This window comes from Oxyura jamaicensis, chromosome 1 (assembly GCF_011077185.1).
Source record: "Oxyura jamaicensis isolate SHBP4307 breed ruddy duck chromosome 1, BPBGC_Ojam_1.0, whole genome shotgun sequence".
NCBI classification, from domain to species: domain Eukaryota; kingdom Metazoa; phylum Chordata; class Aves; order Anseriformes; family Anatidae; genus Oxyura; species Oxyura jamaicensis.
The window spans coordinates 144,939,328-144,958,836 of NC_048893.1; the positions used below are offsets into that span (position 1 = coordinate 144,939,328).

At 39.4% G+C, this 19,509-nt stretch overlaps 1 protein-coding gene across 1 annotated transcript in view; it reads left to right on the forward strand.

Moving 5' to 3' along the window:
• Nucleotides 1-19,509, forward strand: part of FAM155A (family with sequence similarity 155 member A) — a 515,407-nt gene that overhangs the window by 139,282 nt on the left and 356,616 nt on the right. The window lies entirely within an intron of this gene.

Sequence of the window (19,509 nt, forward strand, 5' to 3'; positions counted from 1 at the left end):
TTCAGGGCAGAGAAATGCATATGATAGTTACAAATAATTAAATATCTTGATGTCTGGAACTTTTCGTACAATTCTCTTCTTCCTGTCCTCCCCCCCCCCCCTTTTTTTTTTCAGAAGTAGGATTATACAACTGTCAGCTCTCAGGACTGTTAACTTGTATGCAGACAAACTTGTACCCATGTTGTTAAATTCATAAATAAAATGTAAAGAATCTATATAGAAATATATATATATAATAAATAATAAAATGAAACAATATTTATAGTCATGTTTTCTGCTTTTGTTATTTTTATTGCTGGACAAAATTCACTTGTGCATAACAAATCTGGTGGCCTCCTACATTGGGGTTACAGCACTGGTGGATAGGGGAAGAGCAACTATCATCATTTAGTTGGCCTTGTGCAAAGCATCTGACACTCCCCCAGTGACACACTGGAGGGAAAGGATCTTGACAGGCTTGAGAGGTTGGCGTGTGCAAACCTCAAGAGGTTATAGACCAAGTGCAAGGTCCTGTATTTGGGCTGGGGCAATCCCAAGTACAAATACAGGATGAGTGGAGAGTGGATTGACATCAGTTCTGAGGAGAAGGACTTGGGGGTGTTGGTGGATGAGAAGCTCAACATGGGACTGCAACGTGCACCTGTAGCCCAGAATGCCAACTGTATTCTGGGCTGCCCCCCAAAAAGCATGGCCAGCAGGTTGAGGGAGGTGATTCTTCCCTTCTTGTCTGCTCTTCTGAGACTCCACCTGGAATACTGAGTTTAGCTCTGGGGTCCCCAGCACAAGGACATAGACTTATTAGAAGTTCAGAGGAGGGCCAGGAAGATGATCAAAGAGCTGGAACACCTCCCCTGTGAAGACAGGCTGAGGGATTTGGGGTTGTTCAACATGGAAAAGAAAAGGCTCCAGGCTAGTACTTAAAAGGGGCTTACAGAAAAGATTGGGAGAGAGTCTTTGTCATGAAGTGTAGTGATAGGATAGAATATGGAGTAATGGCTTTAAACTAAAAAAGGGTAGATTTAGATCAGAAATAAGGAAGAAATTCTTTACTGAGAGGGTAGTTAGGCACTAGAACAGGTTGCCCAGAGAGGCTGTGGATGCCCCACCCCTGGAGGTGTTGAAGGCCAGGTTGGATGGGGCTTTGAGAAACCTGGTCTAGTGGAAGGTGTCCCTGCCCATTGCAGGGGTGTTGGAACTAAATTATGTGTACGGTCCCTTCCAACCCAAGCCATTCTTTGCTTCTATGATTCACTTAGGGAGGAAATAGTGATTTCATTTCTTTCTAGTCTAGTCTGAGTTTTTAGGCTGGTTTTAGCAGAAGAAACAGTTTTTGTTGTTGTTCTATATTTCAGTAGTGGTACTTGAATTAAAAATAAACTTAAAGAACCACTTTTTTTTTTTTCTTTCTTTTTTTTTTTTTTTTTTTTTTTCCTGTACAAGTATTTGATACTTAAAGATTAAGGTATCTGGAAATCTTATTCTGATATATATACATATATAAATTTTATACATGCAAGCTATGATTATTATTATTTTTAGTATAACAGTAATGTAGCTATGTATTAGCAAGATAAAAGCTAGACAATGCCCTGTCATTCTCTTTACCTTATTGTAAATAAAGAAAAAACTCCTAAAGTATTATATAGTAAACCTTCAGCACTTCAGCTACAAATAAATCCAGGTGGCAGAAACTTGTGTAACTTGTTCAAATTCAAAGCAGTATTTCAGCTATCAACATGTCACTGATTTCAAAGATAAATAAGCACCTTAAGTACTTGGAGGAATCAGAACTTCAATCGAGGATAACAGAATTTGGACCAAAGGTTTATTCTGTTGCTCTTGGCAGCCTAATATCATCTTCAACTTTCTGTGAATATGAGGCTTTCAGTCACCTATTTTCAACCTAACATATAGACTATGGTCAGTGAAAGAGATGAAGCTGTTTAATATCTCTGACAAACAAGCTGCAGATTCTGGATTTAAAATCTGAGCTTTTTATTCTCTGTTTTGTTGATCTGATTATAAAAATAAATTTTTTGATTTAATGGAACATGAAAAAAGCTGTGAGAAATTAAAGCAAACAAATGACTCCCCCTAAAATGAGGTGGCAGTTGGGACAGTTGGGACAGAGGACTGAAGGAAGTGAGGTCCTCATGATCCATACTCAGGAAACTTGCAACCTGAATTCTGATCCAGAAAAGTTAATACAAATAGCTTCTTCACAGTGAAACAGTTCAATTTTTTACCCTGCAAAATCAATGGACCCTTGACCACAATCATGATGTAGGAAATTTATAGGTATCCAAACACTTAGAGATAATTTGAAAAATTATCTTTCACAGTGTGTAATTAGGGAACTTTTTGTTTGTCCTTGTTTTTATTTCTGTCAGCCCGGCAGTAAGTTAAATGTAATAGGGTTGCTACTACAAAGTTGATTTGACTGAAATATTTCTGAAGCTTAATTATTGTACTGGGTCTGGCTGGGATGTTAACTTTCCCTGCAGCAGCCCATACAGTGCTGCGCTCTGCACTTGTAGCTAGAACAGCAGTGGTATCACACCGGTGTTGTGTCTGCTTCTGAGAAGTGCTGGCACAGCATCAGGACTCTCTCTAACCCTCCTAGGGGGTGGGCAAAAAAGTGAGAGAGAAACATCACCAGGGCAGCTGACCTAAACCAACCAAAGGGATATTCCATACCATATGATGTCACACTCAGCAATAAAAGGTGGAAAAAGGAAGAAGAGGGGAGGGGTGGTCTCTCGTTGCGAAAACGTCTGTCCTCCTCCCGAACACTGGCTACGTGCGTTGAGGCCCTGCTTCAAGGACGTCGCCAAGCATCGCTCATTTGTGGGAAGTAGAGAATAATTACTTTCCTCTGCACTTCCACATAGTCTTTACTTGTTTTGTTACTCCATTTCCCCCTCACTCATCCCCTTTCCTTTTTTCCCTTTAGTTGAACTGTTTAATTAATAATAATATTTCCTTTATAATAATATATATATATTTTTTCCTGTTTAATTAAATTATCCCTATCTCAGCCCATGAGTTGTTCTTTCCTTTACTTCTTCCCCTCCTCATCTGAGCAGGGGGAGTGAGAGAGCAGTTGTGGTGTTCAGCTGCCTAGCACGGTAAAACCACCACAATTATTTTTACAGTTTATATATATATATATATATATATATATATATATACATACATATATTTAATACAAATATAGAGCTGACCCTTTTCTAATAGAAAATTTGATGAGACTTTCAAAAAAAAAAAAAAAAAAGATCTTTTCACATTTTTGTTAACATTTTTTTGGGACAAGAGATCTGATTGCCAAACTGATTGTTCCTAAGCAAATACATTGCACTTATGAAAGCCCTTTTTAAAGCCGATCTGATTTAGAAACTTACTCTGAAAACATTACCTTTCTATTTAACATAGAGAACTCAGAGGTTTCATGTTTTTTGTTTATCTGGTTGGTTGCTTTTAGTTGTTAATCTATTAATAGTTTATTTGTTTATTAATCTATCATATTATTTTTAGAGAATAGAAAAAAAAAAAGATAAATCATCTTAGGACAATGCATTTGTTGCTTCATATTACATTACTGAAGTTTAATTTTTTCAAGTTGTGCAACACAGTATTAAAGGTTCCAAAACTGCCACTGATACTTCTGATGATAGTGGAGTTGCAGATTTAAGATTTATGGTGTTCTTCATGTCATGCTCAGAATTTGTTTTCATTGCATGGTTATCTTTGTCATAGAATGGCTTGGGTTGGAAAACACCTTAAAGATCATCTAGTTCCGACCTCCCTGCCATGGACAGAAATGCCCCTCACTAGATCAGGTTTCTCAAAGCCCCACCCAACCTGGCCTTCAACACCTCCAGGGATGGAGCATCCACAACCTCTCTAGGCAACATGTTCCAGTACCTCATCACTCTCTGTGTAAAGAATTTCCTCCTAACCTTTAATCTAAATCTCCCCTTTTTTAGTTTAAAAGCATTCCCCCATATTCTATCATTGCCTGCCCACATAAAAAGTTGCTCTCCATTTCTTTTTCATTAGCCCCCTGTAAGTACTGAAGGGCTTCAGTGAGGTCTCCGCAGAGCCACTGAGGTCTCTTCTTCACACTGAACATCCCTAGCTCTCTCAGCCTCTCTTCATAGGAGAGGTGCTCCAACCCCTTAATCATCTTTGTGGCCCTCCTCTGTACTCATTCTATTACAGAATCACAGAATAGTCTAGGTTGGAAGAGACCTCCAAGATCACCGAGTCCAACCTCTGACCTAACACTAACAAGTCCTCCACTAAACCATATTACTAAGCTCTACATCTAAACATCTTTTAAAGACGTCCAGACATGGTGACTCAACCACTTCCCTGGGCAGCCTATTCCAATGCCTAACAACCCTTTCAGTCAAGAAGTTCTTCTTCTTCTTCTTAAAATATTAATTCAAACTAAACCTTCACTGGTGTAACTTTAGCCCATTCCCCCTCATCCTGTCACCAGGCATGTGGAAGAATAGACCAATCCTCACCTCACTACAGCCTCCTTTAAGGTACCTGTAGAGTGCAAAAAGGTCACCCTGAGCCTCTTCTTTTCCAGACTGAACAATCCCAGCTCCCTCAGCTGCTCCTTGTAAGACTTGTTCTCCAGACCCTTCACCAGCTTCATTGCCATTCTCTGGACTCGCTCGAGCACCTCAATGTCCTTGTAGCAAGGGGCCCAAAACTGAACACAGTACTCAAGGTGTGACATCACCAGAGCTGAGTACAGGAGGACAATCACTTCCCTAGCCCTGCTGGCCACACTGTTTCTTATGCAAGCCAGGATGCTGTTGGCCTTTTTGGCCACCTGAGCACACTGCTGGCTCATATTCAGCTGACTGTCAACCACTACTCCCAGGTCCTTCTCTGCCAGGCAGCTTTCTAACCACACATCTCCCAGCCTGTAGCTCTGCTTGGGGTTGTTGTGCCCCAGGTGCAGGACCTGGCACTTGGACTTCTTGAACTTCATACAGTTGGCCTTGGCCCATCGGTCCAGCCTATTCAGGTCATCCTGCAGAGCCTTCCTACCCTCGAGCAGATTGACACATGCACCTAACTTGGTGTCGCCTGCAAACTTACTGAGGGTGCACTTGATCCCCTCATCTAGAACATCGATAAATATATTAAAGAGAAATGGCCCTAGTACTGAGCCCTAGGGGACTCCACTAGTGACTGGCCTCCAACTGGATTTAACTCCATTCACCATGGTTCTTTGGGCCTGTCTACCCAGCCAGTTTCTAACCCAACGAAGCATCCTTTCTGTTCATCTGACCTGCTGTAAAATATTGTAAAACAGTAAACCATATTGATAACATTTTTAAACACAATGTGCATTGGGAATAAATAATGGTCATCATGGTATTCAAACAAAATGTTTCTCACAGGATTCAGCTAAATTTCTGTACTTCACTATCAGAGATTTGCAAAACACCTCTGCGCTGCTACCTGCTCAAAGTTATAAGTCATAAGCAAAGACTGTACCCACAGGCACAATTGCATAATTGTGGTTTCGAATGCCTCATTAATGTAATTGATTAATGTCTGGTATTCTATTTTATTTCCATTCCTTCAAAAGTTATGTTATCTCAATTTTCCCCATACTGCATTTTTAACATATATATATAATAAAAACTCATCTCTGCATTTATTTTGCTTTTGTGAGTATTAAATCTTTGAAATAATTTTAAGCACAGTTTTGTCATGATAAGATACCATTTCAAATTACGTTAAGGCAACCAAAAGGACAATAATTTACTTGCAAGAAACCTAGGGCAACATATAAAAAGTGGCTGTTATAATATACAGCTGGGCATGCCTGAAAACATACAGGTGACCGAAACAGAGTGAACCACACAACCAGTTCTGCTGAGAGACTGGGAGGCTGCCACAACCACATATAGATACATCCAGATTTTCTGCTGGGAGAAAGTCAGAGGCAAAGAAACCTTGAGCCCTGGATTTATGTATACACAGATGACAGCTGTCTCCTGAAACAGATATTACAAGAGAGGTGACAGAGTCAAAATGATAAGCAGTCCGGCAGTGCAGTCCTGGCCTGGCCAGGCTCCTTTTTAAGCTTGGCAGAGTGCCACATCATGCAGGGGAAATGTGATCCAATATTACTGTATGATGAAATAAAGAGGTGGGCTCAGCAACAAAGTGGAAAAGCATTTGAGATGCACATGGGGAAGCAGGTTGCTTTTGCTTAGAGTAGGAAGTTAAGAGCATCCCCACCTTGATCCGCTCCTCTGCCCTCCAACTATGGCCATATCCAAGGATGTGTACAACAGCAGCACAAAGAGTAAATAAATAAATAAAAACATAAAACAAAGAAACAAACAAAACTCAAGAGAAATGAAAGGAGAGTGGAAATATTTTGGGAAGCAGCTGAATCCTACTGATTTTAAAGCCAACCTACACTGAGGCTACAATCTGCCTGTGTATTGTGTGTCCCCCTCACCCTACCCCTATGTCATTGCAGAACAGCTCTAAGTTGGACAAAATGTGAAGCAATCAAGACTTTTTTTTTTTTTTTCTTAACAAATGTAATTGAAATATTTGAATTAACTACTGAAATTAACTTTAAAGGTCTTAGACAAAGGGTTTGGGGTCTGAAAAAAAAAAAAAAAAAAAAAAAAAAAGCTATTGAGTCCTGTAGTATAAAGATTTTAACTTGTCTGAATTTCTGTTAAAATAGGAAGCTCTTTGTTTGCCCATAAATAAGAAAAATATGTTGAACTTATTCTAGCATCTCATAGATCACAGAATCACAGAATCACAGAATTTCTAGGTTGGAAGAGACCTCAAGATCATCAAGTCCAGCTTCTGACCTAACACTAACAGTCCCCACTAAACCATATCCCTAAGCTCTACATCTAAACGTCTTTTAAAGACCTCCAGGGATGGTGACTCCACCACCTCCCTGGGTAGCCCGTTCCAATGTCTAACAACCCTTTCGGTACAGAAGTTCTTCCTAACATCCAACCTAAAACTCCCCTGGCACAACTTAAACCCATTCCCCCTCGTCCTGTCACCAGGCACGTGGGAGAACAGTCCAACCCCCACCTCGCTACAGCCTCCCTTCAGGTACCTGTAGAGAGCGATAAGGTCACCCCTGAGCCTCCTTTTCTCCAGGCTGAACAAGCCCAGCTCCCTCAGCTGCTCCTCGTAAGACTTGTTCTCCAGGCCCCTCACCAGCTTCATAGCCCTTCTCTGGACTCACTCGAGCACCTCCATGTCCTTCTTGTAGCGAGGGGCCCAAAACTGAACGCAGTACTCGAGGTGCGGCCTCACCAGAGCCGAGTACAGGGGGACGATCACCTCCCTGGCCCTGCTGGCCACACTGTTTCTTATACAGGCCAGGATGCTGTTGGCCTTCTTGGCCACCTGAGCACATTGCTGGCTCATATTCAGCCGACTATCAACCATCACTCCCAGGTCCTTCTCCGCCTGGCAGCTCTCCAACTCACCTCCCAGCCTGTAGCTCTGCTTGGGGTTACTGCGCCCCAGGTGCAGGACCCGGCACTTGGCCTTGTTGAACTTCATGCAGTTGACCTCGGCCCATCGGTCCAGCCTATCCAGATCCTCCTGAAGAGCCTTCCTACCCTCGAGCAGATCGACACACGTACCGAACTTGGTGTCATCTGCAAACTTACTGAGGGTGCACTCAATGCCTTCATCCAGATCATCAGTGAAGATATTGAAGAGGACCGGCCCCAGCACCGAGCCCTGGGGGATGCCACTAGTGACCGGCCTCCAACTGGATTTGACTCCATTTACCATGACTCTTTGGGCCCGGCTATCCAGCCAGTTTCTAACCCAACGAAGCGTGTGCCAGTCCAAGCCAAGAGCAGCCAGTTTCTTGAGGAGAATGCTGTGGGAAACGGTGTCAAAAGCCTTGCTGAAGTCAAGGTAGACCACATCCACAGCCTTTCCCTCATCCACCCAGCGCGTCACTTGGTCATAGAAGGAGATCAGGTTCGTCAGGCAGGACCTGCCCTTCATAAACCCATGCTGACTGGGCCTGATCGCCTGCTTGCCCTGCAAGTGCTGCGTGATGACTCTCAAGATAATCTGCTCCATGAGCTTCCCTGGCACTGAGGTCAAACTGACAGGCCTGTAGTTTCCCGGGTCAGTCCTCCAGTCCTCCGGCGTCACATTTGCTAGCCGCCAGTCAACTGGGACCTCCCCCGATAGCCAGGACTGTTGATAAATGATGGAAAGCGGCTTGGCCAGCACCTCTGCCAGTTCTCTCAGTACCCTTGGGATCTGTGTATACAAAACTCAGTTACAGTTTTCTTGAAGTTCTGCTAACACTCAGTGCCAGAATATGCTATCTGAATGCAGGCTTCTGCAGGAGAGCTGGGTAATTTACATACCCCATGTAATCAGTGGAGTCTGAAAACTAATTCAGCCCATCTGAAGAAGACACCCAGTGGTTAGTTATTGAATTGTTTTCTGTTTCATTAACTGTGTTAAACAGTCTCCAAGCTCTCCTATAGATATCAATTGTAGGTGATTTAACCCTGAAGAGAAGCCCACCCACAGTCTTTCTACTTGTGACAATAACTTTACAGTGAGCAGGAAAAGTACAGTTTGCTTTTCTGGCATATCATATTGCAATGAATGTAAGCAAATAAGAAGCTGTAATAGCGATAATTTAAGCTGTTTCTTTTATGGCTCTTCTGTTTCATGCAACTTCTGGGGATTTTCAGATTTTTCAGGTTTTTAAACAGCCTCCCTGCAAATGTATTCAGTCATATGAGACCTAAATTCAAAGAATGGAAAAAGCAACAACAGTAAATACATTTTAAAATTATAGTCTATCCCCTCACCTACTAGATAACACACTCAACCTTTCTGAAGATTCATAAAGTTCAAGGATTGCTCTTAAAATACAAGAACATATTAGTGTTGTAGAAAAAAAATACTACTTGACAGTTCTTAATATATAGTTAAACATAATTAACTAAATGTGAACTGTCCTGTGTCATCTATGTTTGTTTTTCCTTGTGATTAAACATGACAGGATGTTATCTCCAACTGTGAGATGGAAGGTAATTCAGTTTTCACAGAACTTTTATGTGATGATGATTGAATTAATATTTAAGATATGTCATTCCTCATGCAAGGTATATGCTCACTGCTTCCATTTATGACTGGGATATTTTACTACCTTCTAGATATTCATGGGCATGATAGGTCCATAAAGATACTTGCAGTGAGTAGTGGAAAGTATACTCTGAGGTCTGTGATTTTGGTGTTATCTTCTGCATTTTCTTTAGTGTTTTGTGGAGAACACTGTCTTTAATACATAAACATTAACCATTAAATGGTTTTGACATCATAAGATAACTGAAGTACTATGTAGATCAATTTGTAAAAATATGATGGAAGATTGACTTTATAAGACAATATTGGTAAATGGAGAGGAATAAAGGCTCAAACACCACATTTTGCTGACATGACATAGGTAAATAACTGCTTAATTGTTGCATGACATTATCAAGTGTTCTGAAATACATGATAGCATGTATAAGGAGAGAATAATTGGTAATATAACAGTTTCATTTCAGAAAATGAAAACCTCAGTTTAACTCTCTCCTAAGCTTAATTTATTTCTCAGCAGTTCATTAAGAACAATGAAGGAGAAAAATGCTTCTCTCTTGTTTCATGTTTGGGGTGAATTTAGTGAAGTAAAGGTTTGTGGAAATAGCAGTTCTTTGTAATTCAAACACCAACAAATGTAGACAGAAACTACCCACCATTATGAATTCTAAGCAGAATTAGGCAAAATGTATTTTCCTATAGTATTCTATATAATTTTGGTGAGAAACAGAGTTAAACCACATGGTTATAGTTCTTTACAGAAAGACTAAATGCCTCTATCTAATGAGGTGTGGGGAATTTACCTGTTCTAAGGACGGCATGGATGACCTTGCATTTCCCATTCCTGAGAGTCCATGAACTCTGTGGGAGAAGTTAATAAGGGCTCAGCAAGGCTATTGTGGCTGTTTTTCACTGATAGATTGACGACCATAGTTGTATTGATGAAATTTCAAGTGGAGTCACCACATAGAATGAAAATCATACAGTAAGTATGTGTACAAGAGGCTCCAGTGGTGAGATAGACAGAGACCAAAAAAAGTTTCTTACTTATGTCATAAATTAATCAATAGGAAGATGTGCTAGGAGGATATGCTGCTTGATTTGTTTCAACTTAGAGAACTTGCAACTAATGCAAGTCCTAACAGGCAGAGCCTGCTGCAATTGAATAGCAAATAAGGCATCTTCAGATATAAAAGATTCATTGACAGCTTGGTGGACTTTTAAGATAGGACTAGAGTCAGTATATAGTGGGAAATACCAGGATCCAAACTGGCCTTTTTGTGCTTTTGAGTGAAAATGGAAAATGTCTTATGAATAGGAGTAAGTCTGTTTCTGGCACTGTATTCCTATCTCTAGCATCTAATTAGTAACTGAACACTTATTCAGTATATTTGAGATTGGATTTCTTTGTATGTATACCTGATTCTCAGAAAGCAGAGCACCTCTCTTTACATTAGGTTGTATTTCCTAGAATTTTTAAATGTTTCTGTCCACATGATAAAGGAAAACAGACCACAATTTTAAGGTGTCACAGGCTGATTGTGCAATGTATAACTCACTTGATAACAAATTTTAAAAAGTGAGTCAGGATTTTATTTATAAGGAGTAGGTGGGAGGATATGAGAATTCCTCAAGTCCCCTTAGGCTTTAGGAAACCCACAGCTGAAAACACATTTCAGTCATATGATCTGAGCATATATTTGCACTATCCATTTTTTCACAGTACCTCATTGAACTTTCATTTTTACTTCAAGATATATTAACCTGGAGATAAAGGAGGGAAAGATGGGAAACTATCAAGTAGTAAAAGAGAAAATAAATGTTTTCTGTTACTAGGCACCCCTTTTTCAAATTGTCTTGGATACAGATTCCACTCCGATGAGGAGCTGAATTCCAAGCCATCTGTGAATCCTCAAACTTGCACACCCACAGTAGAAAATGGGTATAATTTGTTTCTATAGCTGCTCATGGAATCTGCCAAACTTTTTTTCTCTTTCAGTTGCTTCTCTTCTCTATCTACATCCGTCTTTATCCTTGTTTTCTCTGAATTTTTTGACCAGAAAGAAGAGGAAAGAAGCACCATCTGTTCTTAAAAAGCTCTAAGTTTGGCTTCTTCTACTGTTAATCAGCAGCAAATCAGACTAAAGCGCAGCATTTGGTATTCCTCAATTATAACATATCTAACAGCAAATGTGAGCAAGCCTGAATGGATCAGTGTTTTGTTTCTAAACTAAGTATGGCATGACTACTGTGGAACTGTTGTTTCATTACTTCACAGATATATTTTCCAATCCCTTTTTTTTTTTTTTTTTTTTTTTTTATTTCTCCCTGAAGATATTGTTAAATACAATCCAACCATATCTGAACATTTTTCATTTTTTTCCAGTATTTCATTTTGAGCATGTTTCTAGGCATAATTTGAATAACTTTCTACAGTACCAATAACTACTCCCCCAAAAGAGTAGTATTAAATATGATTAAAATCACTGTAAAACTGTGAGGACTCTTTTCTTTCATTGTGTCTATCTGACAGACTTAGAGTTTAATAGAGTTCACACTTTCCAATTATAAAAAATGTTTTGTTGTAAAACAGCATTACTATTAAAACTCCACATGTCCAATTAGCATGATAAACATGTTAGCAAATTTTATCTTCTTGAGCTTTCAAAGTTCATAACTCATCAGTGACCGTGGGTCATTAGATAAAAATGAGTCAAAATAATTCAGTAGTGTGCATGGCTTCGTTATGAAATCTGATGAAAATTGCTGTTTGAATCTGAGTCGTCTGCTGACTTCTGCGCTATGACATTTGAAGACTGCAAATGCATGTATATGAAATACACATTCCTCCCCTTGCAGAAATGGAGGAGTAAATCTCAGCAGTGTTTTGTCATGACTCAATTTTAATTTCTGATCCCCTGCTTTTATTGCTACAGCCTATACGAATACAAATGAAAGTAGCACAGTATATCCCTATTTTTGATACTGTGACAAACTGCAGAGAAGGCCCATTATTGACTCCTTTCAGCAATTAGTAGCCAAAGGAGGAATTTTCCCCTGTGTTTTTTCACTGAAACCTCCAGATGGTCTGGTGCTACTGTGCTGAATCTGATGCACTGACAAATAAGCTGTCAAGGAAGATTTTCCCTGTAATGTACACTGTGAAACTAAACCATGTATTTGTTGATATACATTGTCTGAAGTGTGTGCAGTTTGCCGAGACATCATGATAAGGTGATGTGTCTTTGCCTCTATATGAATGCAATACTTTGTTGAAGTAAAACCTAAGTGGTTGTTGCATATACTGAGTTGCCAAATGAAGTCATGTGCCAGAGAAGATACTGAGCAGAATTGAATCAAAAATATTTGTCTTATTTAATAGGGTGTCATTTGTTATGTGTAGCCTCTCTACAGTGTTTTTTTTTTTTTTATATTTTTATTTTTTTTATTTGTATTTTTTAATTTTTATTTTTTAATGCAAGGGATCTGATCAGAAGTATATAGCCTAGCCCTTAGAATTTTGGTCATCCACCACTAAAAGAATAGACATGGTGAACTCCATAAATATTTAATGATAAAAGAGGAAGACCCCCAAGGACAATTTCTCAGCTAGCTTTTAGAAATGATATTCAGATCTTAATAGGTTTGAAAGTTACTATGACATTGTTCCTACTTAACTCAGACTTGTGATTTAGAAGACTAAGTAAAGTAGAGGAATTAGCTTCCTGTCCCAACATGGTGTTCCACTACTTGACTGTATTCTTTGGTAGAACATCACTTCAGATTATTTATTTCCCTTCAGATTGCTACTGCTGCTGATTTTGAATAAAGTCTTCATGTAGCTGCCTAATCTGCTCATTGATCACTGATTAGTTGCAACAAATCACAGTCTTTTCTCTTGATTTTGTCGTTTTAAAGTGAGTCCTACTTTAAAGTGATCAGTATAAGGCTGCATTTAAACTTGCAGAGCTTAAGGTTCTATTTGTTAGAGAATTTGGTGTTCAAACTACTTAGTACATAATACATGCACATGTCATTGGTGGACTGTAGGAGATCATAGAATCATAGAATATCCTGAGTTGGAAAGGACCCATAAAGACCATTGAGTCCAACTCCTGGCACCACACAGGTCTACCCAGAAGTTTAGACCATGTGACTAAGTGCACAGTCCAAATGCTTCTTACACTCCGACAGGCTTGGTGCAGTGATTACTTTACTGGGGAGACTGTTCGAGTGTGCGACCACCTCTTCACCACCAGTGAAGAACCTCTTCCTGATGTCTAGCCGAAACCTCCCCTTCCTCAGCTTAACACAATTCCTGTGGGTCCTATCACTGGTGATTAAGGAGAATAGATCAGCACCTATCCCTTCACTACCCCTCGTGAGGAAGCTGTAAACTGTGATGAGATCTCCCCTCAGCCTCCTCTTTTCCAGGAGATAGGTCTGTAGTCTTACTAGTGATAGCTGTATGTTTGTTTTATGCATGTAACGTTCTTTTGAAAAGATGTGTTCCTTGCAAAGGTAAGATTAAAAAAATGTCTTCTGCTACTCTGTCTGACATTTTTTCTATATGGAAGGTAGATTATCGAGTTTTCAAAGTTAAGAATACCAGGCACATGTTAGGTGTAGCCCAACAGAAGCTAAATACTGACCCTGTCTATAGAAGAATTGTCTGATAGCTTGCTTTTCCCATGAAGCTGTTCTATTGCATCATTTCACTGGTTATATACGTAAAAGAAATGCACACCTTAATTTCTCAAGGTATTTTTTAGTTATGTTTGAAGCAATTCAGTAGTTTCAGAAGTTTGGTGGTCACTGACCAGAAGAGTTTTGAGGGAATTTTTACAAAAACAGTTTAATTAATAAAGCTGAGAACTTATTTATGTGTTTATATTTCATTTTAGTTAGTATTAGTTAGAAATGGAGATCTATAAGTAGATCTTATGTTGATTTGTATATGTAAGATGAACTGAAGCATGTACTTAAGAAAGGCATTTTTGCTTCTGAGGAAACAGACAAAGAAATGAGTGATTATGAGATTGGCAGACATGATTTGCATTAAAAATGATGTTAATATCCTTCTATTAGTATAGAATTACCATAGAAAAATAGAACATTAATGGTGGGACTAGCAACTGGAGACGTTCTGAAGTTGCCTGAGTCATGTGTCAGTCGTTTATAATTCTGACTGTGCAATCTGAAATATGAAAGACTGTTAGCTTATTTAGCTTGATTCTATATTGGTTTGGTTCATTTATTTTCAAGAAAAAGGCTTGGATCATAAATCTTTTTAAAACTCTAAAACATCACATATTTGGAACAAGATAATGAACACTATGAGATATTGAGAGACGTCTGTGTTAAGAATCCTTTTCTTTTTTTTTTGTAAAAATTCATCCAGGTTTGGCAAAGTGGCCAAAATCCTAGTTTGCAAATACTCATTGAAATTTCTTCAAGTAGATGAATATCTTCCATGAGACTGACCTAATCATCTAAAATAAGATTCCTTAGTCTGTCCTCTGATCTGAGGATTGCTCATCTCAGACAAAGCAGCATAGAACACATCTCTGAAGGCTGAAATACTATGAAAAAAATAAATGGTAGACATCTTGAACTGGTTACCCAATTTTGGAAAAAAGTCTTTTACTTTGATACCTCTTTTTTGCCTAGTTGGAAATGCATCAAATCCTAACATCATTGAATGGGTGAAGAGGAAAAAAAACTTCTGTGCTGTAGAGATAATCATTCTAAAATCATGCAATGAATGACTAATTGTGCCTTCAAAGTAGGTCTGAATTAAATGCAATAAATAAGAACCTATATTAAGCAATTTAAGAAAAAGAATGTACTGGGTAGTCATTTAAAGAGCAAAGTATGCATTGAATATAGTAGAGTCTATATTCTAGAAAATATTATAAGCAGTCATAATATGCATGTACAAGAGTGCACATTTAATATTACTCGTTCCTCTCTCTGTGGAGTATGACTTTTAACTTTAATAAAAATTAATGTAGTTTTCAGGTCTGTAATACAGTATAAAGGATAGCCTTTAATATCATATTATATTTCCTCTAATTTAATGCAATTCATGACACTACATTAAAAATAGATTGCAAGTGTCTACTAGTATAGATAAAAGTATGTGAACATAGACAATGAGAATTTTAAAATATGCTTGGAAATGTCTGGGTATTATAACTAACTTCATTAAATGTTTTAAAAACATGATCAAGACGTCAGCTGAGATCACCACATGGCTGACATGAGCAAGTCCGGGAAGTTCATAAAGCACCTACATGATAACTTCTTGGTGCAAGTACTAAGGGAACCAACCAGGAAAGTTGCCCTCCTAGATCTGTTGCTGGAGAACGAGAGGGTCTTGTGGGAGACGTGGCAATTGGTGGCTGTGCCGATCACAGTGACCATGAAGTAGTTGAGTTTAGAATTCATGGTGACAAAAGGAAAACTGACACCAAAACTTCAACCCTGCATATGGGGAAAGCAGACTTCAGGATGCTCAGGAAACTAGTCAGCAAGGTTCCTTGGGAAACTGCTTTTGAAGGCATTGGCGTCTATCAGTGCTGGTCAGTCTTTAAGCACTGCCTCCTAAAAGCACAAAATCAGGCAATTCCAAAATATCAGAAGTCAGGCAGGTGGGGCAGAAGGTTAGCCTGGTTGACCAGGGATCTTCTACTGGAGCTTAGGTGAAAAATGAAAGTGTACAGATGCTGGAAGGAGGGTCAGGTGTCAAGGAAGGAATACAGGGATGTTGTTTGTGTTTGTAGGGAGAAAATTAATGTGGCCAGAGCCCAACTAGAGTTGAAGCTGGACATGTCTGTGGGAGACAATAAGAAAGTTTTTTTAGATATGTGAACAGAAAAAGGAGAACCAAAGAAAACATAGGTCTGCTACTTCATGGGGAAGGTCTCCTCACAGACAATGACATAGGCAAAGCAGAGATGTCTAATGCCTTCTTTGCCTCTGTCTTCAATGCTGATGATGGGCTTTGGGACCCAGGGTGCCCTGAGCTGGAGGACCATGACAGTGGGAATGACAAACTCCCAATCGACCCTGAACTTGTGTGGGATTTGCTGCTCCACCTGGATCCATACAAGTCCATGGGTCTGGATGGGATTCATCCCAGGGTGCTTAAAGAGCTGACTGATGTCATTGCGGGACCTCTCTCAATTATTTTTCAACAATCTTGGTAATCTGGAGAGGTCCCAGTAGACTGGAAGCTGGCAAATGTTGTGCCAATTTTCAAGAAGGGTCAGAAAGAAGACCCTAGCAACTAGAGGCCTGTGAGTCTCACGTCAGTGTCTGGTAAAATTATGGAGAAGATGATCCTCGAAGTTACTGAAGTGCACCTGGGTTACAATGTAGTCATTGGTCCCAGCCAATATGGGTTCATGAGGGGTAGTCCTGCCTAACAAATTTGATTTCCTTTTATGATAAGATCACCCATCTAGTTGATCAAGGGAAAACAGCTGATGTAATCTTTTTGCACTTCAGTAAAGATTTTGACATGGTTTCCCATAGGATCCTACTGGACAAAATGTCCAGCATACAACTTAACAAAAACATCATACGATGGGTAATCAATTGGCTGACGGGCAGGGCTCAAAGGGTTCTGTTAAATGGGGCCACATCAGGCTGGCGGAAGGTCTCTAGTCGGGTCCCTCAAGGCTCTATTTTAGGGCCAATCCTCTTCAATGTTTTCATAAATGATTTGGATGTAGGACTAGAAGGTGTTTTGTGCCAATTTGCCAACGACACCAAACTTGGAGGAGTTGTGGACTCGGATGAGGGTGGAAAGGCCTTGCAGAGAGATCTGGACAGATTGGAGAGCTGGGTGATCACCAGCCGCATGAAGTTTAACAAAAGCAAGTGCTGGGTCCTGCACCTGGGACGGGGCAACCCTGGCTATACGTACAGACTGGGCAACAAGACGCTGTAGAGCAGCCCCACAGAGAGCGATCTGGAGGTTGTGGTTGACAGCAAGTTGAATATGAGCCAGCAGTGTGCCCTGGCAACCAGGAGGGCCAACCATATGCTGGGATGCATCAAGCATGGCATTGTTAGTTGGTTGAGGGAAGTGATTGTTCCACTCTACTCTGCGCTGGTGCGGCCTCACCTCAGGTACTATGTGCAGTTCTGGGCACCACAGTACAAAAAGGACATTAAACTATTGAAGAGTGTCCAGAGGAGGGTGACAAAGATGGTGAAGGGCCTAGAGGGGAAGACTTATGAGGAGCAGCTGAGGTCACTGGACCTGTTCGGCCTGAAGAAGAGGAGGCTGAGGGGGGACCTTATCACAGTCTACAACTTCCTCGCGAGGGGGAGTGGAGAGGCAGGTGACCTATTCTCCATAATCACCAGTGATAGGACCCGTGGGAATGGTGTCAAGCTGAGGCAGGGGAAGTTTAGGCTGGACATCAGGAAGAGGTTCTTTACCGAGAGGGTGGTCGCACACTCGAACAGGCTCCCCAGTGAAGTAGTCACTGTACCAAGCCTGCCTGAATTTAAAAAGTGATTGGAATGTGCACTAAGACATATGGTCTAAACTTTTTAGACCTGTGCGCTTCCAGGATTTGAACTTGATAATCCTTATGGGTCCCTTCCAATTTGGGATATTCTATGATTCTATGAATTTTCTCCTTCCAATCTCCATTGATTATGTATTCAAGGAAGGTTAACATGGAAGATGAGATTATTCCATATTGACCTATAATATTTTTAAGATGTGGATATCTGAACATTCACATCGAATTTGAATATCTCATATTTGATTTTGGTCAACACTGAAATACAAAATCAAATATACTGATTTATTATGGTAATTTCTGGATTACTAAAAATGTATATTGAGAAGAGCTGAAAATCATCTTTCCTTGAAAATTATCTATTTGCATATTATTTTCCTTCAGACTTCATAAAGAATACTTCTGAAAACGCAGCTTTTTCCAAGCTACAAAATTTCTTAAGGACTTCTACAGTTTCCATTTAAACGTTATGTTTAGGTATCTCTGGGAAAGATACAATTTGTTTGTGAAGAGATGAATTGCACCTAAGAGCATCAGCCCTGTACTTTGCTAGCATTTCATCATCTGATTATCCAATATGCACTGTGTCTTTAATGCTTGCGTTTTAATCCACTTATACCTATTTTATACAGGAAATGGAAGACTGGAACATTAAGATTTAAGAAATGAGAAAAACACATGATACCAGGGGAGCTTAGAAAGCAATAAAAATGAATTCCAGCAAATATGTATATACACACCAAACATAAAAACAGGTCATTTCTTTTTATTTGTCATTAATACAGGAAAGAGATTAATTCCGTGTTCAGAACATCAGCCAAATTGTTCACATCCAGTGAAGACATGAAAGGAAATTAAGGTTATAATTACCTGTAACATAAGTAGGAGTGTTGTGAATCAGACAAAATATGGCAGGGCTAGTATGTATGTACTATGTATATATATAGAGAGAGATAAATTTCAGTTTGTAAACTGTTGTATGTGGATATCTATTTGGATTACCATGATTGGACAAGAAGCTAAAACATTTTCTCTGAGAAATTAGCATAATAAGAACCTAATTGTACCGGGATGTTACCTTTTAGAAATAGAATGATGTCTGAATTTGGAGAAAAACAAAACAAAACAAAAATTAACCAGACAAACAGAAAAGGTTGCTTAAAAGACTTGAGGAGAGGATAGAATAGCTGTTCTCTAATAAGAGTAAATTTTAAAAACTGTTATGTATTCTGATTGCTATGATGTTGTCATTGATAAAGTCAGATTGTTTGGAAACTTTCTGAAGTGAAATCTAAGTTTTACATTTAAGGTTTATTCTGTGTTTCTTTTCACAATGAACAAGAGGAACTGTCCCACTGCACACCTGCATGAGTAGGCCTATGCTGTCATGAAGTAGAGATCTCTGTGTTACCCTCTTCAAGAGAATGAAGTTCTACACCTGCAGTTCTAGGTCACATGTTTCAAGAGGGGGTTTCACAGCATCAAACCTGACCTATATATAGCTGCTTTATAATTACACACTGCCTTGAAAGCATCTGCTACATTTTTATGACTGTATAGGGAGCTCACAAACTATTTAACTACTTAAGACTGCTAAATGCTAAATTAACTAATTGCTTACATTTAGAAGGGGTTGGGCTCCGGTTAGGTTAGGTTATTTTCCTTTATATCTTTATATACATATTTTTTTTTTCCTTTTCCATTTCTTTGGCCTTTCTTTTATTTATTAATTACTTTGTTTGTGTGTGTGTGTGTGCGTGTGTGGTATCATTTTTCTTTTGCTCCCTTCTTTCACTCTTTGCACTGACAATTCCTC